This window comes from Oncorhynchus kisutch, unplaced genomic scaffold, assembly GCF_002021735.2.
Source record: "Oncorhynchus kisutch isolate 150728-3 unplaced genomic scaffold, Okis_V2 scaffold2084, whole genome shotgun sequence".
Classification (NCBI taxonomy): Eukaryota; Metazoa; Chordata; class Actinopteri; order Salmoniformes; family Salmonidae; genus Oncorhynchus; species Oncorhynchus kisutch.
In genome coordinates this window covers 14,176-36,570 of record NW_022264029.1, presented here as the reverse complement: position 1 = coordinate 36,570, position 22,395 = coordinate 14,176, and the positions used below count along the sequence as shown (strand labels likewise).

At 44.0% G+C, this 22,395-nt stretch overlaps 24 non-coding genes across 24 annotated transcripts; all 24 read left to right on the top strand.

Annotated features, from left to right (window-relative positions):
* The first annotated feature begins 418 nt into the window (after positions 1-418).
* trnai-uau (transfer RNA isoleucine (anticodon UAU)) lies at positions 419-512 on the top strand. Its single transcript has 2 exons — positions 419-456; positions 477-512. It is a non-coding gene; the product is annotated as a tRNA-Ile (tRNA).
* Positions 513-1,168: 656 nt separating this feature from the next.
* Positions 1,169-1,262, top strand: trnai-uau (transfer RNA isoleucine (anticodon UAU)). The gene is made up of 2 exons: positions 1,169-1,206; positions 1,227-1,262. It is a non-coding gene; the product is annotated as a tRNA-Ile (tRNA).
* A 654-nt stretch (positions 1,263-1,916) lies between these two features.
* Positions 1,917-2,010, top strand: trnai-uau (transfer RNA isoleucine (anticodon UAU)). The gene is made up of 2 exons: positions 1,917-1,954; positions 1,975-2,010. It is a non-coding gene; the product is annotated as a tRNA-Ile (tRNA).
* A 654-nt stretch (positions 2,011-2,664) lies between these two features.
* Positions 2,665-2,759, top strand: trnai-uau (transfer RNA isoleucine (anticodon UAU)). The gene is made up of 2 exons: positions 2,665-2,702; positions 2,724-2,759. It is a non-coding gene; the product is annotated as a tRNA-Ile (tRNA).
* A 654-nt stretch (positions 2,760-3,413) lies between these two features.
* Positions 3,414-3,507, top strand: trnai-uau (transfer RNA isoleucine (anticodon UAU)). The gene is made up of 2 exons: positions 3,414-3,451; positions 3,472-3,507. It is a non-coding gene; the product is annotated as a tRNA-Ile (tRNA).
* A 654-nt stretch (positions 3,508-4,161) lies between these two features.
* Positions 4,162-4,255, top strand: trnai-uau (transfer RNA isoleucine (anticodon UAU)). Its single transcript has 2 exons — positions 4,162-4,199; positions 4,220-4,255. It is a non-coding gene; the product is annotated as a tRNA-Ile (tRNA).
* Positions 4,256-4,906: 651 nt separating this feature from the next.
* On the top strand, positions 4,907-5,000 carry trnai-uau (transfer RNA isoleucine (anticodon UAU)). Its single transcript has 2 exons — positions 4,907-4,944; positions 4,965-5,000. It is a non-coding gene; the product is annotated as a tRNA-Ile (tRNA).
* A 1,954-nt stretch (positions 5,001-6,954) lies between these two features.
* Positions 6,955-7,048, top strand: trnai-uau (transfer RNA isoleucine (anticodon UAU)). Its single transcript has 2 exons — positions 6,955-6,992; positions 7,013-7,048. It is a non-coding gene; the product is annotated as a tRNA-Ile (tRNA).
* Positions 7,049-7,700: 652 nt separating this feature from the next.
* Positions 7,701-7,794, top strand: trnai-uau (transfer RNA isoleucine (anticodon UAU)). The gene is made up of 2 exons: positions 7,701-7,738; positions 7,759-7,794. It is a non-coding gene; the product is annotated as a tRNA-Ile (tRNA).
* A 652-nt stretch (positions 7,795-8,446) lies between these two features.
* On the top strand, positions 8,447-8,540 carry trnai-uau (transfer RNA isoleucine (anticodon UAU)). Its single transcript has 2 exons — positions 8,447-8,484; positions 8,505-8,540. It is a non-coding gene; the product is annotated as a tRNA-Ile (tRNA).
* A 1,207-nt stretch (positions 8,541-9,747) lies between these two features.
* On the top strand, positions 9,748-9,841 carry trnai-uau (transfer RNA isoleucine (anticodon UAU)). The gene is made up of 2 exons: positions 9,748-9,785; positions 9,806-9,841. It is a non-coding gene; the product is annotated as a tRNA-Ile (tRNA).
* A 652-nt stretch (positions 9,842-10,493) lies between these two features.
* Positions 10,494-10,587, top strand: trnai-uau (transfer RNA isoleucine (anticodon UAU)). The gene is made up of 2 exons: positions 10,494-10,531; positions 10,552-10,587. It is a non-coding gene; the product is annotated as a tRNA-Ile (tRNA).
* A 652-nt stretch (positions 10,588-11,239) lies between these two features.
* Positions 11,240-11,333, top strand: trnai-uau (transfer RNA isoleucine (anticodon UAU)). Its single transcript has 2 exons — positions 11,240-11,277; positions 11,298-11,333. It is a non-coding gene; the product is annotated as a tRNA-Ile (tRNA).
* Positions 11,334-11,793: 460 nt separating this feature from the next.
* On the top strand, positions 11,794-11,887 carry trnai-uau (transfer RNA isoleucine (anticodon UAU)). Its single transcript has 2 exons — positions 11,794-11,831; positions 11,852-11,887. It is a non-coding gene; the product is annotated as a tRNA-Ile (tRNA).
* A 654-nt stretch (positions 11,888-12,541) lies between these two features.
* trnai-uau (transfer RNA isoleucine (anticodon UAU)) lies at positions 12,542-12,635 on the top strand. The gene is made up of 2 exons: positions 12,542-12,579; positions 12,600-12,635. It is a non-coding gene; the product is annotated as a tRNA-Ile (tRNA).
* Positions 12,636-13,287: 652 nt separating this feature from the next.
* On the top strand, positions 13,288-13,381 carry trnai-uau (transfer RNA isoleucine (anticodon UAU)). Its single transcript has 2 exons — positions 13,288-13,325; positions 13,346-13,381. It is a non-coding gene; the product is annotated as a tRNA-Ile (tRNA).
* A 460-nt stretch (positions 13,382-13,841) lies between these two features.
* trnai-uau (transfer RNA isoleucine (anticodon UAU)) lies at positions 13,842-13,935 on the top strand. The gene is made up of 2 exons: positions 13,842-13,879; positions 13,900-13,935. It is a non-coding gene; the product is annotated as a tRNA-Ile (tRNA).
* A 1,400-nt stretch (positions 13,936-15,335) lies between these two features.
* Positions 15,336-15,429, top strand: trnai-uau (transfer RNA isoleucine (anticodon UAU)). The gene is made up of 2 exons: positions 15,336-15,373; positions 15,394-15,429. It is a non-coding gene; the product is annotated as a tRNA-Ile (tRNA).
* A 652-nt stretch (positions 15,430-16,081) lies between these two features.
* On the top strand, positions 16,082-16,175 carry trnai-uau (transfer RNA isoleucine (anticodon UAU)). The gene is made up of 2 exons: positions 16,082-16,119; positions 16,140-16,175. It is a non-coding gene; the product is annotated as a tRNA-Ile (tRNA).
* Positions 16,176-16,635: 460 nt separating this feature from the next.
* On the top strand, positions 16,636-16,729 carry trnai-uau (transfer RNA isoleucine (anticodon UAU)). Its single transcript has 2 exons — positions 16,636-16,673; positions 16,694-16,729. It is a non-coding gene; the product is annotated as a tRNA-Ile (tRNA).
* Positions 16,730-17,383: 654 nt separating this feature from the next.
* On the top strand, positions 17,384-17,477 carry trnai-uau (transfer RNA isoleucine (anticodon UAU)). Its single transcript has 2 exons — positions 17,384-17,421; positions 17,442-17,477. It is a non-coding gene; the product is annotated as a tRNA-Ile (tRNA).
* Positions 17,478-17,937: 460 nt separating this feature from the next.
* Positions 17,938-18,031, top strand: trnai-uau (transfer RNA isoleucine (anticodon UAU)). The gene is made up of 2 exons: positions 17,938-17,975; positions 17,996-18,031. It is a non-coding gene; the product is annotated as a tRNA-Ile (tRNA).
* Positions 18,032-19,433: 1,402 nt separating this feature from the next.
* On the top strand, positions 19,434-19,527 carry trnai-uau (transfer RNA isoleucine (anticodon UAU)). Its single transcript has 2 exons — positions 19,434-19,471; positions 19,492-19,527. It is a non-coding gene; the product is annotated as a tRNA-Ile (tRNA).
* Positions 19,528-21,680: 2,153 nt separating this feature from the next.
* On the top strand, positions 21,681-21,774 carry trnai-uau (transfer RNA isoleucine (anticodon UAU)). The gene is made up of 2 exons: positions 21,681-21,718; positions 21,739-21,774. It is a non-coding gene; the product is annotated as a tRNA-Ile (tRNA).
* Positions 21,775-22,395: the final 621 nt, after the last annotated feature.

Here is a 22,395-nt window from a genome sequence, read left to right as displayed (position 1 = left end):
AAGTCTTCTTCTAGAAGCCTATCCCTGTCTATTTCTTGTCCAAAAATTAGCATTTATTCAATCCTTAGGAGACGTTTCATAGATAATAGGTGTATGTCATTGAGATGACAGGTCAGAGTGCAGCAGAGATAGAATACAAAATCATCGTCTTCTCTATCACCAGCTATGCCTGACACGTCAGCAATGCGGGTGGCAAGCCTGCTCGAAAGTCCAAGCAGATGGCTGTTTGCGAAGTGAGTTGGTGCTTCGCCTCAGAAAATAATCACCCCATTTGTGGTTTCGAACCCACAAATACGAGATTAAAGAGTCTCATGCTCTAACCGTCTGAGTTAGCCAGGTAGGTCAATTGTCGAACTGACTCTCGGACCGAGTATTGTACATCTATGTTTTTTGCAAGATATGGTAAACAGGTGATCAGGCTCCTGTGGCGCAATCGGTTAGCGCGTGGTACTTATACAGCAGTATGCAGCGAAGCAATGCCGAGGTTGTGAGTTCGAGCCTCACCAGGAGCATGTATTTTCTTGAACCCTTTGCCTGTCTATTTATGCTCTACCGACTGAGCATGCCAGGTACCACCTCAACAGTAGTGTGACTTGGTCCGAATATCGTTCAGCTCCATTTCTGCAAAATATGAAAGATCAGTGAAAGTGTTTTTGATGGATCCTGTGGTGCAATCTGTTAGCATGTTGTACTTATATAGCAGTATACAGAAATTAGATGACAAGGTTATGAGTCAACTCCCCCCAGGAGCAAAGTATTGTTCTAGAAGCCTATCCCTGCCTATTTCTTGTCCAGAAAATTAGCATTTATTCATCCATTTAGGAGGGACGTTTCATAGATAATAGGTATGTCATTGAGATGACAGGTCAGAGTGGCAGCAGAGATAGAATACAAAATCATCGTCTTCTCTATCACCAGCTATGCCTGACACGTCAGCATGCAGGGTGGCAAGCCTGCTCGAAAGTCCAAGCAGATGGCTGTTTGCGAAGTGAGTTGGTGCTTCGCTCAGAAAATAATCACCCCATTTGTGGTTCGAACCCACAAATACGAGATTAAGAGTCTCATGCTCTACCGTCTGAGTTAGCCAGGTAGGTCAATTGTCGAACTGACTCGGACCTGAGTATTGTACATCTATGTTTTTTGCAAGATATGGTAAACTGGTGATCGGGCTCCTGTGGCGCAATCGGTTAGCGCGTGGTACTTATACAGCAGTATGCAGCGAAGCAATGCCGAGGTTATGAGTTCGACCCTCACCAGGAGCATGTACTTTTCTTGAACCCTTTGCCAGTCTATTTATGCTCTACCGACTGAGCTAGCCAGGTACCTCAACAGTAGTATTGACTTGGTCCGAATATCGTTCAGCTCCATTTCTGCAAAATATGAAGATCAGTGAAAGTGTTGTTGATGGATCCTGTGGTGCAATCTGTTAGCATGTTGTACTTATTACAGCAGTATACAGAAATTAGATGACAAGGTTATGAGTTCAAGCCCCACCAGGAGCAAGTATTCTTCTAGAAGCCTATCCCTGTCTATTTCTTGTCCAGAAAATTAGCATTTATTCAATCCATTTAGGAGGACGTTTCATAGATAATAGGTATGTCATTGAGATGACAGGTCAGAGTGCAGGCAGAGATAGAATACAAAATCATAGTCTTCTCTATCACCAGCTATGCCTGACACGTCAGCAATGCAGGGTGGCAAGCCTGCTCGAAAGTCCAAGCGGATGGCTGTTTGCGAAGTGAGTTGGTGCTTCACCTCAGAAAATAATCACCCCATTTCTGGTTCGAACCCACAAATACGAGATTAAGAGTCTCATGCTCTACCGTCTGAGTTAGCCAGGTAGGTCAATTGTTGAATTGACTCGTACCGAGTATTGTACATCTATGTTTGGCAAGATATGGTAAACAGTTGATCAGGCTCCTGTGGCGCAATCGGTTAGCGCGTGGTACTTATACAGCAGTATCCAGCGAAGCAATGCCGAGGTTGTGAGTTCGAGCCTCACCAGGAGCACGTGCTTTTCTTGAACCTTTTCCCTGTCTATTTATGCTCTACCGACTGAGCTAGCCAGGTACCTCAACAGTAGTATTGACTTGGTCCGAATATCGTTCAGCTCCATTTCTGCAAAATATGAAGATCAGTGAAAGTGTTGTTGATGGATCCTGTGGTGCAATCTGTTAGCATGTTGTACTTATACAGCAGTATACAGAAATTAGATGACAAGGTTATGAGTTCAACTCCCACCAGGAGCAAGTATTCTTCTAGAAGCCTATCCCTGTCTATTTCTTGTCCAGAAAATTAGCATTTATTCAATTCATTTAGGAGGACGTTTCATAGATAATAGGTATGTCATTGAGATGACAGGTCAGAGTGCAGGCAGAGATAGAATACAAAATCATCGTCTTCTCTATCACCAGCTATGCCTGACACATCAGCAATGCAGGGTGGCAAGACTGCTCGAAAGTCCAAGCAGATGGCTGTTTGCGAAGTGAGTTGGTGCTTCGCCTCAGAAAATAATCACCCCATTTGTGGTTCGAACCCACAAATACGAGATTAAGAGTCTCATGCTCTACCGTCTGAGTTAGCCAGGTAGGTCAATTGTCGAACTGACTCGGACCGAGTATTGTACATCTATGTTTGTGCAAGATATGGTAAACAGGTGATCAGGCTCCTGTGGCGCAATCGGTTAGCGCGTGGTACTTATACAGGCAGTATGCAGCGAAGCAATGCCGAGGTTGTGAGTTCGACCCTCACCAGGAGCATGTAATTTTCTTGAACCCTTTGCCTGTCTATTTATGCTCCACCGACTGAGCTAGCCAGGTACCTCAACAGTAGTATTGACTTGGTCCGAATATCGTTCAGCTCCATTTCTGCAAAATATGAAGATCAGTGAAAGTGTTGTTGATGGATCCTGTGGTGCAATCTGTTAGCATGTTGTACTTATACAGCAGTATACAGAAATTATATGACAAGGTTAAGAGTTCAACTCCCACCAGGAGCAAGTATTCTTCTAGAAGCCTATCCCTGTCTATTTCTTGTCCAGAAAATTAGCATTTATTCAATTCATTTAGGAGGACGTTTCATAGATAATAGGTATGTCATTGAGATGACAGGTCAGAGTGCAGGCAGAGATAGAATACAAAATCATCGTCTTCTCTATCACCAGCTATGCCTGACACGTCAGCAATGCAGGGTGGCAAGCCTGCTCGAAAGTCCAAGCGGATGGCTGTTTGCGAAGTGAGTTGGTGCTTCGCCTCAGAAAATAATCACCCCATTTGTGGTTCGAACCCACAAATACGAGATTAAGAGTCTCATGCTCTACCGTCTGAGTTAGCCAGGTAGGTCAATTGTTGAACTGACTCGGACCGAGTATTGTACATCTATGTTTTTGCAAGATATGGTAAACAGGTGATCAGGCTCCTGTGGCGCAATCGGTTAGCGCGTGGTACTTATACGGCAGTATGCAGCTAAGCAATGCCGAGGTTGTGAGTTCGACCCTCACCAGGAGCATGTAATTTTCTTGAACCCTTTGCCTGTCTATTTATGCTCCACCGACTGAGCTAGCCAGCTACCTCAACAGTAGTATTGACTTGGTCCGAATATCGTTCAGCTCCATTTCTGCAAAATATGAAGATCAGTGAAAGTGTTGTTGATGGATCCTGTGGTGCAATCTGTTAGCATGTTGTACTTATATAGCAGTATACAGAAATTAGATGACAAGGTTATGAGTTCAACTCCCACCAGGAGCAAGTATTCTTCTAGAAGCCTATCCCTGTCTATTTCTTGTCCAGAAAATTAGAATTTATTCAATTCATTTAGGAGGACGTTTCATAGATAATAGGTATGTCATTGAGATGACAGGTCAGAGTGCAGGCAGAGATAGAATACAAAATCATCGTCTTCTCTATCACCAGCTATGCCTGACACGTCAGCAATGCAGGGTGGCAAGCCTGCTCGAAAGTCCAAGCGGATGGCTGTTTGCGAAGTGAGTTGGTGCTTCGCCTCAGAAAATAATCACCCCATTTGTGGTTCGAACCCACAAATACGAGATTAAGAGTCTCATGCTCTACCGTCTGAGTTAGCCAGGTAGGTCAATTGTTGAACTGACTCGGACCGAGTATTGTACATCTATGTTTTTGCAAGATATGGTAAACAGGTGATCAGGCTCCTGTGGCGCAATCGGTTAGCGCGTGGTACTTATACGGCAGTATGCAGCGAAGCAATGCCAAGCTTGTGAGTTCGACCCTCACCAGGAGCATGTAATTTTCTTGAACCCTTTGACTGTCTATTTATGCTCCACCGACTGAGCTAGCCAGGTACCTCAACAGTAGTATTGACTTGGTCCGAATATCGTTCAGCTCCATTTCTGCAAAATATGAAGATCAGTGAAAGTGTTGTTGATGGATCCTGTGGTGCAATCTGTTAGCATGTTGTACTTATACAGCAGTATACAGAAATTATATGACAAGGTTGAGTTCAACTCCCACCAGGAGCAAGTATTCTTCTAGAAGCCTATCCCTGTCTATTTCTTGTCCAGAAAATTTGCATTTATTCAATTCATTTAGGAGGACGTTTCATAGATAATAGGTATGTCATTGAGATGACAGGTCAGAGTGCAGGCAGAGATAGAATACAAAATCATCATCTTCTCTATCACCAGCTATGCCTGACACGTCAGCAATGCAGGGTGGCAAGCCTGCTCGAAAGTCCAAGCGGATGGCTGTTTGCGAAGTGAGTTGGTGCTTCGCCTCAGAAAATAATCACCCCATTTGTGGTTCGAACCCACAAATACGAGATTAAGAGTCTCATGCTCTACCGTCTGAGTTAGCCAGGTAGGTCAATTGTTGAACTTACTCGGACCGAGTATTGTACATCTATGTTTTGCAAGATATGGTAAACAGGTGATCAGGCTCCTGTGGCGCAATCGGTTAGCGCGTGGTACTTATACGGCAGTATGCAGCGAAGCAATGCCAAGCTTGTGAGTTCGACCCTCACCAGGAGCATGTAATTTTCTTGAACCCTTTGACTGTCTATTTATGCTCCACCGACTGAGCTTGCCAGGTACCTCAACAGTAGTGTTGACTTGGTCCGAATATCGTTCAGCTCCATTTCTGCAAAATATGAAGATCAGTGAAAGTGTTGTTGATGGATCCTGTGGTGCAATCTGTTAGCATGTTGTACTTATATAGCAGTATACAGAAATTAGATGACAAGGTTATGAGTTCAACTCCCACCAGGAGCAAGTCTTCTTCTAGAAGCCTATCCCTGTCTATTTCTTGTCCAAGTGAGTTGGTGCTTCGCCTCAGAAAATAATCACCCCATTTGTGGTTCGAACCCACAAATACGAGATTAAGAGTCTCATGCTCTACCGTCTGAGTTAGCCAGGTAGTTCAATTGTCAAACTGACTCGGACCGAGTATTGTACATCTATGTTTTTGCAAGATATGGTAAACAGGTGATCAGGCTCCTGTGACGCAATCGGTTAGCGCGTGGTATTTATACAGCAGTATGCAGCGATGCAATTCCGAGGTTGTGAGTTCGAGCCTCACCAGGAGCATGTACTTTTCTTGAACCCTTTGCCTGTCTATTTATGCTCCACCGACTGAGCTAGCCAGGTACCTCAACAGTAGTATTGACTTGGTCCGAATATCGTTCAGCTCCATTTCTGCAAAATATGAAGATCAGTGAAAGTGTTGTTGATGGATCCTGTGGTGCAATCTGTTAGCATGTTGTACTTATACAGCAGTATACAGAAATTATATGACAAGGTTAAGAGTTCAACTCCCACCAGGAGCAAGTATTCTTCTAGAAGCCTATCCCTGTCTATTTCTTGTCCAGAAAATTAGCATTTATTCAATTCATTTAGGAGGACGTTTCATAGATAATAGGTATGTCATTGAGATGACAGGTCAGAGTGCAGGCAGAGATAGAATACAAAATCATCATCTTCTCTATCACCAGCTATGCCTGACACGTCAGCAATGTAGGGTGGCAAGCCTGCTCGAAAGTCCAAGCGGATGGCTGTTTGCGAAGTGAGTTGGTGCTTCGCCTCAGAAAATAATCACCCCATTTGTGGTTCGAACCCACAAATACGAGATTAAGAGTCTCATGCTCTACCGTCTGAGTTAGACAGGTAGGTCAATTGTTGAACTGACTCGGACCGAGTATTGTACATCTATGTTTTTGCAAGATATGGTAAACAGGTGATCAGGCTCCTGTGGCAAAATCGGTTAGCGCGTGGTACTTATACGGCAGTATGCAGCGAAGCAATGCCAAGCTTGTGAGTTCGACCCTCACCAGGAGCATGTAATTTTCTTGAACCCTTTGACTGTCTATTTATGCTCCACCGACTGAGCTAGCCAGGTACCTCAACAGTAGTATTGACTTGGTCCGAATATCGTTCAGCTCCATTTCTGCAAAATATGAAGATCAGTGAAAGTGTTGTTGATGGATCCTGTGGTGCAATCTGTTAGCATGTTGTACTTATACAGCAGTATACAGAAATTATATGACAAGGTTGAGTTCAACTCCCACCAGGAGCAAGTATTCTTCTAGAAGCCTATCCCTGTCTATTTCTTGTCCAGAAAATTAGAATTTATTCAATTCATTTAGGAGGACGTTTCATAGATAATAGGTATGTCATTGAGATGACAGGTCAGAGTGCAGGCAGAGATAGAATACAAAATCATCGTCTTCTCTATCACCAGCTATGCCTGACACGTCAGCAATGCAGGGTGGCAAGCCTGCTCGAAAGTCCAAGCGGGTGGCTGTTTGCGAAGTGAGTTGGTGCTTCGCCTCAGAAAATAATCACCCCATTTGTGGTTCGAACCCACAAATACGAGATTAAGAGTCTCATGCTCTACCGTCTGAGTTAGCCAGGTAGGTCAATTGTTGAACTGACTCGGACCGAGTATTGTACATCTATGTTTTTGCAAGATATGGTAAACAGGTGATCAGGCTCCTGTGGCGCAATCGGTTAGCGCGTGGTACTTATACGGCAGTATGCAGCGAAGCAATGCCAAGCTTGTGAGTTCGACCCTCACCAGGAGCATGTAATTTTCTTGAACCCTTTGACTGTCTATTTATGCTCCACCGACTGAGCTAGCCAGGTACCTCAACAGTAGTATTGACTTGGTCCGAATATCGTTCAGCTCCATTTCTGCAAAATATGAAGATCAGTGAAAGTGTTGTTGATGGATCCTGTGGTGCAATCTGTTAGCATGTTGTACTTATACAGCAGTATACAGAAATTATATGACAAGGTTGAGTTCAACTCCCACCAGGAGCAAGTATTCTTCTAGAAGCCTATCCCTGTCTATTTCTTGTCCAGAAAATTAGAATTTATTCAATTCATTTAGGAGGACGTTTCATAGATAATAGGTATGTCATTGAGATGACAGGTCAGAGTGCAGGCAGAGATAGAATACAAAATCATCGTCTTCTCTATCACCAGCTATGCCTGACACGTCAGCAATGCAGGGTGGCAAGCCTGCTCGAAAGTCCAAGCGGGTGGCTGTTTGCGAAGTGAGTTGGTGCTTCGCCTCAGAAAATAATCACCCCATTTGTGGTTCGAACCCACAAATACGAGATTAAGAGTCTCATGCTCTACCGTCTGAGTTAGCCAGGTAGGTCAATTGTTGAACTGACTCGGACCGAGTATTGTACATCTATGTTTTTGCAAGATATGGTAAACAGGTGATCAGGCTCCTGTGGCGCAATCGGTTAGCGCGTGGTACTTATACGGCAGTATGCAGCGAAGCAATGCCAAGCTTGTGAGTTCGACCCTCACCAGGAGCATGTAATTTTCTTGAACCCTTTGACTGTCTATTTATGCTCCACCGACTGAGCTAGCCAGGTACCTCAACAGTAGTATTGACTTGGTCCGAATATCGTTCAGCTCCATTTCTGCAAAATATGAAGATCAGTGAAAGTGTTGTTGATGGATCCTGTGGTGCAATCTGTTAGCATGTTGTACTTATACAGCAGTATACAGAAATTATATGACAAGGTTGAGTTCAACTCCCACCAGGAGCAAGTATTCTTCTAGAAGCCTATCCCTGTCTATTTCTTGTCCAGAAAATTTGCATTTATTCAATTCATTTAGGAGGACGTTTCATAGATAATAGGTATGTCATTGAGATGACAGGTCAGAGTGCAGGCAGAGATAGAATACAAAATCATCATCTTCTCTATCACCAGCTATGCCTGACACGTCAGCAATGCAGGGTGGCAAGCCTGCTCGAAAGTCCAAGCGGATGGCTGTTTGCGAAGTGAGTTGGTGCTTCGCCTCAGAAAATAATCACCCCATTTGTGGTTCGAACCCACAAATACGAGATTAAGAGTCTCATGCTCTACCGTCTGAGTTAGCCAGGTAGGTCAATTGTTGAACTGACTCGGACCGAGTATTGTACATCTATGTTTTTGCAAGATATGGTAAACAGGTGATCAGGCTCCTGTGGCGCAATCGGTTAGCGCGTGGTACTTATACGGCAGTATGCAGCGAAGCAATGCCAAGCTTGTGAGTTCGACCCTCACCAGGAGCATGTAATTTTCTTGAACCCTTTGACTGTCTATTTATGCTCCACCGACTGAGCTTGCCAGGTACCTCAACAGTAGTGTTGACTTGGTCCGAATATCGTTCAGCTCCATTTCTGCAAAATATGAAGATCAGTGAAAGTGTTGTTGATGGATCCTGTGGTGCAATCTGTTAGCATGTTGTACTTATATAGCAGTATACAGAAATTAGATGACAAGGTTATGAGTTCAACTCCCACCAGGAGCAAGTCTTCTTCTAGAAGCCTATCCCTGTCTATTTCTTGTCCAAGTGAGTTGGTGCTTCGCCTCAGAAAATAATCACCCCATTTGTGGTTCGAACCCACAAATACGAGATTAAGAGTCTCATGCTCTACCGTCTGAATTAGCCAGGTAGGTCAATTGTCGAACTGACTCGGACCGAGTATTCTACATCTATGTTTGTGCAAAATATGGTAAACTGGTGGTCACGCTCCTGTGGTGCAACGGTTAGTGCGTGGTACTTATACAGCAGTATGCAGTGAATCAATGCCGAGGTTGTGAGTTCGAACCTCACCAGGAGCATGTACTTTTCTTGAACCCTTTGCCTGTCTATTTATGCTCTACCGACTGAGCTAGCCAGGTACCTCAACAGTAGTATTGACTTGGTCCGAATATCGTTCAGCTCCATTTCTGCAAAATATGAAGATCAGTGAAAGTGTTGTTGATGGATCCTGTGGTGCAATCTGTTAGCATGTTGTACTTATACAGCAGTATACAGAAATTATATGACAAGGTTAAGAGTTCAACTCCCACCAGGAGCAAGTATTCTTCTAGAAGCCTATCCCTGTCTATTTCTTGTCCAGAAAATTAGCATTTATTCAATTCTTTTAGGAGGAAGTTTCATAGATAATAGGTATGTCATTGAGATGACAGGTCAGAGTGCAGGCAGAGATAGAATACAAAATCATCGTCTTCTCTATCACCAGCTATGCCTGACACGTCAGCAATGCAGGGTGGCAAGCCTGCTCGAAAGTCCAAGCGGATGGCTGTTTGCGAAGTGAGTTGGTGCTTCGCCTCAGAAAATAATCACCCCATTTGTGGTTCGAACCCACAAATACGAGATTAAGAGTCTCATGCTCTACCTTCTGAGTTAGCCAGGTAGGTCAATTGTTGAACTGACTCGGACCGAGTATTGTACATCTATGTTTTTGCAAGATATGGTAAACAGGTGATCAGGCTCCTGTGGCGCAATCGGTTAGCGCGTGGTACTTATACGGCAGTATGCAGCGAAGCAATGCCAAGCTTGTGAGTTCGACCCTCACCAGGAGCATGTAATTTTCTTGAACCCTTTGACTGTCTATTTATGCTCCACCGACTGAGCTAGCCAGGTACCTCAACAGTAGTATTGACTTGGTCCGAATATCGTTCAGCTCCATTTCTGCAAAATATGAAGATCAGTGAAAGTGTTGTTGATGGATCCTGTGGTGCAATCTGTTAGCATGTTGTACTTATACAGCAGTATACAGAAATTATATGACAAGGTTGAGTTCAACTCCCACCAGGAGCAAGTATTCTTCTAGAAGCCTATCCCTGTCTATTTCTTGTCCAGAAAATTAGAATTTATTCAATTCATTTAGGAGGACGTTTCATAGATAATAGGTATGTCATTGAGATGACAGGTCAGAGTGCAGGCAGAGAAAGAATACAAAATCATCGTCTTCTCTATCACCAGCTATGCCTGACACGTCAGCAATGCAGGGTGGCAAGCCTGCTCGAAAGTCCAAGCGGATGGCTGTTTGCGAAGTGAGTTGGTGCTTCGCCTCAGAAAATAATCACCCCATTTGTGGTTCGAACCCACAAATACGAGATTAAGAGTCTCATGCTCTACCGTCTGAGTTAGCCAGGTAGGTCAATTGTTGAACTGACTCGGACCGAGTATTGTACATCTATGTTTTTGCAAGATATGGTAAACAGGTGATCAGGCTCCTGTGGCGCAATCGGTTAGCGCGTGGTACTTATACGGCAGTATGCAGCGAAGCAATGCCAAGCTTGTGAGTTCGACCCTCACCAGGAGCATGTAATTTTCTTGAACCCTTTGACTGTCTATTTATGCTCCACCGACTGAGCTAGCCAGGTACCTCAACAGTAGTATTGACTTGGTCCGAATATCGTTCAGCTCCATTTCTGCAAAATATGAAGATCAGTGAAAGTGTTGTTGATGGATCCTGTGGTGCAATCTGTTAGCATGTTGTACTTATACAGCAGTATACAGAAATTATATGACAAGGTTGAGTTCAACTCCCACCAGGAGCAAGTATTCTTCTAGAAGCCTATCCCTGTCTATTTCTTGTCCAGAAAATTTGCATTTATTCAATTCATTTAGGAGGACGTTTCATAGATAATAGGTATGTCATTGAGATGACAGGTCAGAGTGCAGGCAGAGATAGAATACAAAATCATCATCTTCTCTATCACCAGCTATGCCTGACACGTCAGCAATGCAGGGTGGCAAGCCTGCTCGAAAGTCCAAGCGGATGGCTGTTTGCGAAGTGAGTTGGTGCTTCGCCTCAGAAAATAATCACCCCATTTGTGGTTCGAACCCACAAATACGAGATTAAGAGTCTCATGCTCTACCGTCTGAGTTAGCCAGGTAGGTCAATTGTTGAACTTACTCGGACCGAGTATTGTACATCTATGTTTTTGCAAGATATGGTAAACAGGTGATCAGGCTCCTGTGGCGCAATCGGTTAGCGCGTGGTACTTATACGGCAGTATGCAGCGAAGCAATGCCAAGCTTGTGAGTTCGACCCTCACCAGGAGCATGTAATTTTCTTGAACCCTTTGACTGTCTATTTATGCTCCACCGACTGAGCTTGCCAGGTACCTCAACAGTAGTGTTGACTTGGTCCGAATATCGTTCAGCTCCATTTCTGCAAAATATCAAGATCAGTGAAAGTGTTGTTGATGGATCCTGTGGTGCAATCTGTTAGCATGTTGTACTTATATAGCAGTATACAGAAATTAGATGACAAGGTTATGAGTTCAACTCCCACCAGGAGCAAGTCTTCTTCTAGAAGCCTATCCCTGTCTATTTCTTGTCCAAGTGAGTTGGTGCTTCGCCTCAGAAAATAATCACCCCATTTGTGGTTCGAACCCACAAATACGAGATTAAGAGTCTCATGCTCTACCGTCTGAGTTAGCCAGGTAGTTCAATTGTCAAACTGACTCGGACCGAGTATTGTACATCTATGTTTTTGCAAGATATGGTAAACAGGTGATCAGGCTCCTGTGGCGCAATCGGTTAGCGCGTGGTATTTATACAGCAGTATGCAGCGATGCAATTCCGAGGTTGTGAGTTCGAACCTCACCAGGAGCATGTACTTTTCTTGAACCCTTTGCCTGTCTATTTATGCTCTATCGACTGAGCTAGCCAGGTACCTCAACAGTAGTATTGACTTGGTCCGAATATCGTTCAGCTCCATTTCTGCAAAATATGAAGATCAGTGAAAGTGTTGTTGATGGATCCTGTGGTGCAATCTGTTAGCATGTTGTACTTATACAGCAGTATACAGAAATTATATGACAAGGTTAAGAGTTCAACTCCCACCAGGAGCAAGTATTCTTCTAGAAGCCTATCCCTGTCTATTTCTTGTCCAGAAAATTAGCATTTATTCAATTCATTTAGGAGGAAGTTTCATAGATAATAGGTATGTCATTGAGATGACAGGTCAGAGTGCAGGCAGAGATAGAATACAAAATCATCGTCTTCTCTATCACCAGCTATGCCTGACACGTCAGCAATGCAGGGTGGCAAGCCTGCTCGAAAGTCCAAGCGGATGGCTGTTTGCGAAGTGAGTTGGTGCTTCGCCTCAGAAAATAATCACCCCATTTGTGGTTCGAACCCACAAATACGAGATTAAGAGTCTCATGCTCTACCGTCTGAGTTAGCCAGGTAGGTCAATTGTTGAACTGACTCGGACCGAGTATTGTACATCTATGTTTTTGCAAGATATGGTAAACAGGTGATCAGGCTCCTGTGGCGCAATCGGTTAGCGCGTGGTACTTATACGGCAGTATGCAGCGAAGCAATGCCAAGCTTGTGAGTTCGACCCTCACCAGGAGCATGTAATTTTCTTGAACCCTTTGACTGTCTATTTATGCTCCACCGACTGAGCTAGCCAGGTACCTCAACAGTAGTATTGACTTGGTCCGAATATCGTTCAGCTCCATTTCTGCAAAATATGAAGATCAGTGAAAGTGTTGTTGATGGATCCTGTGGTGCAATCTGTTAGCATGTTGTACTTATACAGCAGTATACAGAAATTATATGACAAGGTTGAGTTCAACTCCCACCAGGAGCAAGTATTCTTCTAGAAGCCTATCCCTGTCTATTTCTTGTCCAGAAAATTTGCATTTATTCAATTCATTTAGGAGGACGTTTCATAGATAATAGGTATGTCATTGAGATGACAGGTCAGAGTGCAGGCAGAGATAGAATACAAAATCATCATCTTCTCTATCACCAGCTATGCCTGACACGTCAGCAATGCAGGGTGGCAAGCCTGCTCGAAAGTCCAAGCGGATGGCTGTTTGCGAAGTGAGTTGGTGCTTCGCCTCAGAAAATAATCACCCCATTTGTGGTTCGAACCCACAAATACGAGATTAAGAGTCTCATGCTCTACCGTCTGAGTTAGCCAGGTAGGTCAATTGTTGAACTTACTCGGACCGAGTATTGTACATCTATGTTTTTGCAAGATATGGTAAACAGGTGATCAGGCTCCTGTGGCGCAATCGGTTAGCGCGTGGTACTTATACGGCAGTATGCAGCGAAGCAATGCCAAGCTTGTGAGTTCGACCCTCACCAGGAGCATGTAATTTTCTTGAACCCTTTGACTGTCTATTTATGCTCCACCGACTGAGCTTGCCAGGTACCTCAACAGTAGTGTTGACTTGGTCCGAATATCGTTCAGCTCCATTTCTGCAAAATATGAAGATCAGTGAAAGTGTTGTTGATGGATCCTGTGGTGCAATCTGTTAGCATGTTGTACTTATATAGCAGTATACAGAAATTAGATGACAAGGTTATGAGTTCAACTCCCACCAGGAGCAAGTCTTCTTCTAGAAGCCTATCCCTGTCTATTTCTTGTCCAAGTGAGTTGGTGCTTCGCCTCAGAAAATAATCACCCCATTTGTGGTTCGAACCCACAAATACGAGATTAAGAGTCTCATGCTCTACCGTCTGAGTTAGCCAGGTAGTTCAATTGTCAAACTGACTTGGACCGAGTATTGTACATCTATGTTTTTGCAAGATATGGTAAACAGGTGATCAGGCTCCTGTGGCGCAATCGGTTAGCGCGTGGTATTTATACAGCAGTATGCAGCGATGCAATTCCGAGGTTGTGAGTTCGAGCCTCACCAGGAGCATGTACTTTTCTTGAACCCTTTGCCTGTCTATTTATGCTCCACCGACTGAGCTAGCCAGGTACCTCAACAGTAGTATTGACTTGGTCCGAATATCGTTCAGCTCCATTTCTGCAAAATATGAAGATCAGTGAAAGTGTTGTTGATGGATCCTGTGGTGCAATCTGTTAGCATGTTGTACTTATACAGCAGTATACAGAAATTATATGACAAGGTTAAGAGTTCAACTCCCACCAGGAGCAAGTATTCTTCTAGAAGCCTATCCATGTCTATTTCTTGTCCAGAAAATTAGCATTTATTCAATTCATTTAGGAGGACGTTTCATAGATAATAGGTATGTCATTGAGATGACAGGTCAGAGTGCAGGCAGAGATAGAATACAAAATCATCATCTTCTCTATCACCAGCTATGCCTGACACGTCAGCAATGTAGGGTGGCAAGCCTGCTCGAAAGTCCAAGCGGATGGCTGTTTGCGAAGTGAGTTGGTGCTTCGCCTCAGAAAATAATCACCCCATTTGTGGTTCGAACCCACAAATACGAGATTAAGAGTCTCATGCTCTACCGTCTGAGTTAGCCAGGTAGGTCAATTGTTGAACTGACTCGGACCGAGTATTGTACATCTATGTTTTTGCAAGATATGGTAAACAGGTGATCAGGCTCCTGTGGCGAAATCGGTTAGCGCGTGGTACTTATACGGCAGTATGCAGCGAAGCAATGCCAAGCTTGTGAGTTCGACCCTCACCAGGAGCATGTAATTTTCTTGAACCCTATGACTGTCTATTTATGCTCCACCGACTGAGCTAGCCAGGTACCTCAACAGTAGTATTGACTTGGTCCGAATATCGTTCAGCTCCATTTCTGCAAAATATGAAGATCAGTGAAAGTGTTGTTGATGGATCCTGTGGTGCAATCTGTTAGCATGTTGTACTTATACAGCAGTATACAGAAATTATATGACAAGGTTGAGTTCAACTCCCACCAGGAGCAAGTATTCTTCTAGAAGCCTATCCCTGTCTATTTCTTGTCCAGAAAATTAGAATTTATTCAATTCATTTAGGAGGACGTTTCATAGATAATAGGTATGTCATTGAGATGACAGGTCAGAGTGCAGGCAGAGATAGAATACAAAATCATCGTCTTCTCTATCACCAGCTATGCCTGACACGTCAGCAATGCAGGGTGGCAAGCCTGCTCGAAAGTCCAAGCGGATGGCTGTTTGCGAAGTGAGTTGGTGCTTCGCCTCAGAAAATAATCACCCCATTTGTGGTTCGAACCCACAAATACAAGATTAAGAGTCTCATGCTCTACCGTCTGAGTTAGCCAGGTAGGTCAATTGTTGAACTGACTCGGACCGAGTATTGTACATCTATGTTTTTGCAAGATATGGTAAACAGGTGATCAGGCTCCTGTGGCGCAATCGGTTAGCGCGTGGTACTTATACGGCAGTATGCAGCGAAGCAATGCCAAGCTTGTGAGTTCGACCCTCACCAGGAGCATGTAATTTTCTTGAACCCTTTGACTGTCTATTTATGCTCCACCGACTGAGCTAGCCAGGTACCTCAACAGTAGTATTGACTTGGTCCGAATATCGTTCAGCTCCATTTCTGCAAAATATGAAGATCAGTGAAAGTGTTGTTGATGGATCCTGTGGTGCAATCTGTTAGCATGTTGTACTTATACAGCAGTATACAGAAATTATATGACAAGGTTGAGTTCAACTCCCACCAGGAGCAAGTATTCTTCTAGAAGCCTATCCCTGTCTATTTCTTGTCCAGAAAATTTGCATTTATTCAATTCATTTAGGAGGACGTTTCATAGATAATAGGTATGTCATTGAGATGACAGGTCAGAGTGCAGGCAGAGATAGAATACAAAATCATCATCTTCTCTATCACCAGCTATGCCTGACACGTCAGCAATGCAGGGTGGCAAGCCTGCTCGAAAGTCCAAGCGGATGGCTGTTTGCGAAGTGAGTTGGTGCTTCGCCTCAGAAAATAATCACCCCATTTGTGGTTCGAACCCACAAATACGAGATTAAGAGTCTCATGCTCTACCGTCTGAGTTAGCCAGGTAGGTCAATTGTTGAACTTACTCGGACCGAGTATTGTACATCTATGTTTTTGCAAGATATGGTAAACAGGTGATCAGGCTCCTGTGGCGCAATCGGTTAGCGCGTGGTACTTATACGGCAGTATGCAGCGAAGCAATGCCAAGCTTGTGAGTTCGACCCTCACCAGGAGCATGTAATTTTCTTGAACCCTTTGAATGTCTATTTATGCTCCACCGACTGAGCTTGCCAGGTACCTCAACAGTAGTGTTGACTTGGTCCGAATATCGTTCAGCTCCATTTCTGCAAAATATGAAGATCAGTGAAAGTGTTGTTGATGGATCCTGTGGTGCAATCTGTTAGCATGTTGTACTTATATAGCAGTATACAGAAATTAGATGACAAGGTTATGAGTTCAACTCCCACCAGGAGCAAGTCTTCTTCTAGAAGCCTATCCCTGTCTATTTCTTGTCCAAGTGAGTTGGTGCTTCGCCTCAGAAAATAATCACCCCATTTGTGGTTCGAACCCACAAATACGAGATTAAGAGTCTCATGCTCTACCGTCTGAGTTAGCCAGGTAGTTCAATTGTCAAACTGACTCGGACCGAGTATTGTACATCTATGTTTTTGCAAGATATGGTAAACAAGTGATCAGGCTCCTGTGGCGCAATCGGTTAGCGCGTGGTATTTATACAGCAGTATGCAGCGATGCAATGCCGAGGTTGTGAGTTCAAGCCTCACCAGGAGCATGTACTTTTCTTGAACCCTTTGCCTGTCTATTTATGCTCCACCGACTGAGCTAGCCAGGTACCTCAACAGTAGTATTGACTTGGTCCGAATATCGTTCAGCTCCATTTCTGCAAAATATGAAGATCAGTGAAAGTGTTGTTGATGGATCCTCTGGTGCAATCTGTTAGCATGTTGTACTTATACAGCAGTATACAGAAATTATATGACAAGGTTAAGAGTTCAACTCCCACCAGGAGCAAGTATTCTTCTAGAAGCCTATCCCTGTCTATTTCTTGTCCAGACAATTAGCATTTATTCAATCCATTTAGGAGGACGTTTCATAGATAATAGGTATGTCATTGAGATGACAGGTCAGAGTGCAGGCAGAGATAGAATACAAAATCATCGTCTTCTCTATCACCAGCTATGCCTGACACGTCAGCAATGCAGGGTGGCAAGCCTGCTCGAAAGTCCAAGCGGATGGCTGTTTGCGAAGTGAGTTGGTGCTTCGCCTCAGAAAATAATCACCCCATTTGTGGTTCGAACCCACAAATACGAGATTAAGAGTCTCATGCTCTACCGTCTGAGTTAGCCAGGTAGGTCAATTGTTGAACTGACTCGGACCGAGTATTGTACATCTATGTTTTTGCAAGATATGGTAAACAGGTGATCAGGCTCCTGTGGCGCAATCGGTTAGCGCGTGGTACTTATACGGCAGTATGCAGCGAAGCAATGCCAAGCTTGTGAGTTCGACCCTCACCAGGAGCATGTAATTTTCTTGAACCCTTTGACTGTCTATTTATGCTCCACCGACTGAGCTTGCCAGGTACCTCAACAGTAGTGTTGACTTGGTCCGAATATCGTTCAGCTCCATTTCTGCAAAATATGAAGATCAGTGAAAGTGTTGTTGATGGATCCTGTGGTGCAATCTGTTAGCATGTTGTACTTATATAGCAGTATACAGAAATTAGATGACAAGGTTATGAGTTCAACTCCCACCAGGAGCAAGTCTTCTTCTAGAAGCCTATCCCTGTCTATTTCTTGTCCAAGTGAGTTGGTGCTTCGCCTCAGAAAATAATCACCCCATTTGTGGTTCGAACCCACAAATACGAGATTAAGAGTCTCATGCTCTACCGTCTGAATTAGCCAGGTTGTTCAATTGTCAAACTGACTCGGACCGAGTATTGTACATCTATGTTTTTGCAAGATATGGTAAACAGATGATCAGGCTCCTGTGGCGCAATCGGTTAGCGCGTGGTATTTATACAGCAGTATGCAGCGATGCAATGCCGAGGTTGTGAGTTCGAGCCTAACCAGGAGCATGTACTTTTCTTGAACCCTTTGCCTGTCTATTTATGCTCCACCGACTGAGCTAGCCAGGTACCTCAACAGTAGTATTGACTTGGTCCGAATATCGTTCAGCTCCATTTCTGCAAAATATGAAGATCAGTGAAAGTGTTGTTGATGGATCCTGTGGTGCAATCTGTTAGCATGTTGAACTTATACAGCAGTATACAGAAATTATATGACAAGGTTATGAGTTCAACTCCCACCAGGAGCAAGTCTTCTTCTAGAAGCCTATCCCTGTCTATTTCTTGTCCAGAAAATTTGCATTTATTCAATCCATTTAGGAGGACGTTTCATAGATAATAGGTATGTCATTGAGATGACAGGTCAGAGTGCAGGCAGAGATAGAATACAAAATCATCGTCTTCTCTATCACCAGCTATGCCTGACACGTCAGCAATGCAGGGTGGCAAGCCTGCTCGAAAGTCCAAGCAGATGGCTGTTTGCGAAGTGAGTTGGTGCTTCGCCTCAGAAAATAATCACCCCATTTGTGGTTCGAACCCACAAATACGAGATTAAGAGTCTCATGCTCTACCGTCTGAGTTAGCCAGGTAGGTAAATTGTCGAACTGACTCGGACCGAGTATTCTACATCGATGTTTGTGCAAAATATGGTAAACAGGTGATCAGGCTCCTGTGGCGCAATCGGTTACCGCGTGGTACTTATACAGCAGTATACAGCGAAGCAATGCCGAGCTTGTAAGTTCGAGCCTCACCAGGAGCATGTAATTTTCTTTAACCCTTTGCCTGTCTATTTATGCTCTACCGACTGAGCTTGCCAGGTACCTCAACAGTAGTGTTGACTTGGTCCGAATATCGTTCAGCTCCATTTCTGCAAAATATGAAGATCAGTGAAAGTGTTGTTGATGGATCCTGTGGTGCAATCTGTTAGCATGTTGTACTTATATAGCAGTATACAGAAATTAGATGACAAGGTTATGAGTTCAACTCCCACCAGGAGCAAGTCTTCTTCTAGAAGCCAATCCCTGTCTATTTCTTGTCCAGAAAATTTGCATTTATTCAATCCATTTAGGAGGACGTTTCATAGATAATAGGTATGTCATTGAGATGACAGGTCAGAGTGCAGGCAGAGATAGAATACAAAATCATCGTCTTCTCTATCACCAGCTATGCCTGACACGTCAGCAATGCAGGGTGGCAAGCCTGCTCGAAAGTCCAAGCAGATGGCTGTTTGCGAAGTGAGTTGGTGCTTCGCCTCAGAAAATAATCACCCCATTTGTGGTTCGAACCCACAAATACGGGATTAAGAGTCTCATGCTCTACCGTCTGAGTTAGCCAGGTAGGTCAATTGTCAAACTGACTCGGACCGAGTATTGTACATCTATGTTTTTGCAAGATATGGTAAAAAGGTGATCAGGCTCCTGTGGCGCAATCGGTTAGCGCGTGGTATTTATACAGCAGTATGCAGCGAAGCAATGCCGAGGTTGTGAGTTCGAGCCTCACCAGGAGCATGTAATTTTCTTGAACCCTTTGCCCTGTCTATTTATGCTCTACCGACTGAGCTTGCCAGGTACCTCAACAGTAGTGTTGACTTGGTCCGAATATCGTTCAGCTCCATTTCTGCAAAATATGAAGATCAGTGAAAGTGTTGTTGATGGATCCTGTGGTGCAATCTGTTAGCATGTTGTACTTATATAGCAGTATACAGAAATTAGATGACAAGGTTATGAGTTCAACTCCCACCAGGAGCAAGTCTTCTTCTAGAAGCCTATCCCTGTCTATTTCTTGTCCAGAAAATTAGCATTTATTCAATCCATTTAGGAGGACGTTTCATAGATAATAGGTATGTCATTGAGATGACAGGTCAGAGTGAAGGCAGAGATAGAATACAAAATCATCGTCTTCTCTATCACCAGCTATGCCTGACACGTCAGCAATGCAGGGTGGCAAGCCTGCTCGAAAGTCCAAGCAGATGGCTGTTTGCGAAGTGAGTTGGTGCTTCGGCTCAGAAAATAATCACCCCATTTGTGGTTCGAACCCACAAATACGAGATTAAGAGTCTCATGCTCTACCGTCTGAGTTAGCCAGGTAGGTCAATTGTCGAACTGACTCGGACCGAGTATTCTACATCTATGTTTGTGCAAAATATGGTAAACAGGTGATCAGGCTCCTGTGGCGCAATCGGTTAGCACGTGGTATTTATACAGCAGTATGCAGCGAAGCAATGCCGAGGTTGTGAGTTCGAAGCCTCACCAGGAGCATGTAATTTTCTTGAACCCTTTGCCTGTCTATTTATGCTCTCCCGACTGAGCTTGCCAGGTACCTCAACAGTAGTATTGACTTGGTCCGAATATCGTTCAGCTCCATTTCTGCAAAATATGAAGATCAGTGAAAGTGCTGTTGATTGATGCTGTGGTGCAATCTGTTAGCATGTTGTACTTATATAGCAGTATACAGAAATTAGATGACAAGGTTATGAGTTCAACTCCCACCAGGAGCAAGTCTTCTTCTAGAAGCCTATCCCTGTCTATTTCTTGTCCAGAAAATTAGCATTTATTCAATCCATTTAGGAGGACGTTTCATAGATAATAGGTATGTCATTGAGATGACAGGTCAGAGTGCAGGCAGAGATAGAATACAAAATCATCGTCTTCTCTATCACCAGCTATGCCTGACACGTCAGCAATGCAGGGTGGCAAGCCTGCTCGAAAGTCCAAGCAGATGGCTGTTTGCGAAGTGAGTTGGTGCTTCGGCCTCAGAAAATAATCACCCCATTTGTGGTTCGAACCCACAAATACGAGATTAAGAGTCTCATGCTCTACCGTCTGAGTTAGCCAGGTAGGTCAATTGTCGAACTGACTCGGACCGAGTATTGTACATCTATGTTTTTGCAAGATATGGTAAACAGGTGATCAGGCTCCTGTGGCGCAATCGGTTAGCAGCGTGGTACTTATACAGCAGTATGCAGCGAAGCAATGCCGAGGTTGTGAGTTCGAGCCTCACCAGGAGCATGTAATTTTCTTGAACCCTTTGCCTGTCTATTTATGCTCTACCGACTGAGCTTGCCAGGTACCTCAACAGTAGTATTGACTTGGTCCGAATATCGTTCAGCTCCATTTCTGCAAAATATGAAGATCAGTGAAAGTGCTGTTGATTGATGCTGTGGTGCAATCTGTTAGCATGTTGTACTTATATAGCAGTATACAGAAATTAGATGACAAGGTTATGAGTTCAACTCCCACCAGGAGCAAGTATTCTTCTAGAAGCCTATCCCTGTCTAATTCTTGTCCAGAAAATGTGCATTATTCAATCCATTTAGGAGGACGTTTCATAGATAATAGGTATGTCATTGAGATGACAGGTCAGAGTGCAGGCAGAGATAGAATACAAAATCATCGTCTTCTCTATCACCAGCTATGCCTGACACGGCAGCAATGCAGGGTGGCAAGACTGCTCGAAAGTACAAGCGGATGGCTGTTTGCGAAGTGAGTTGGTGCTTCGGCTCAGAAAATAATCACCCCATTTGTGGTTCGAACCCACAAATACGAGATTAAGAGTCTCATGCTCTACCGTCTGAGTTAGCCAGGTAGGTCAATTGTCGAACTGACTCGGACCGAGTATTCTACATCTATGTTTTTGCAAGATATGGTAAACAGGTGATCAGGCTCCTGTGGCGCAATCGGTTAGCGCGTGGTACTTATACAGCAGTATGCAGCGAAGCAATGCCGAGGTTGTGAGTTCGACCCTCACCAGGAGCATGTAATTTTCTTGAACCCTTTGACTGTCTATTTATGCTCCACCGACTGAGCTAGCCAGGTACCTCAACAGTAGTATTGACTTGGTCCGAATATCGTTCAGCTCCATTTCTGCAAAATATGAAGATCAGTGAAAGTGTTGTTGATGGATCCTGTGGTGCAATCTGTTAGCATGTTGTACTTATACAGCAGTATACAGAAATTATATGACAAGGTTAGAGTTCAACTCCCACCAGGAGCAAGTATTCTTCTAGAAGCCTATCCCTGTCTATTTCTTGTCCAGAAAATTAGCATTTATTCAATTCATTTAGGAGGACGTTTCATAGATAATAGGTATGTCATTGAGATGACAGGTCAGAGTGCAGGCAGAGATAGAATACAAAATCATCATCTTCTCTATCACCAGCTATGCCTGACACGTCAGCAATGCAGGGTGGCAAGCCTGCTCGAAAGTCCAAGCGGATGGCTGTTTGCGAAGTGAGTTGGTGCTTCGCCTCAGAAAATAATCACCCCATTTGTGGTTCGAACCCACAAATACGAGATTAAGAGTCTCATGCTCTACCGTCTGAGTTAGCCAGGTAGGTCAATTGTTGAACTGACTCGGACCGAGTATTGTACATCTAT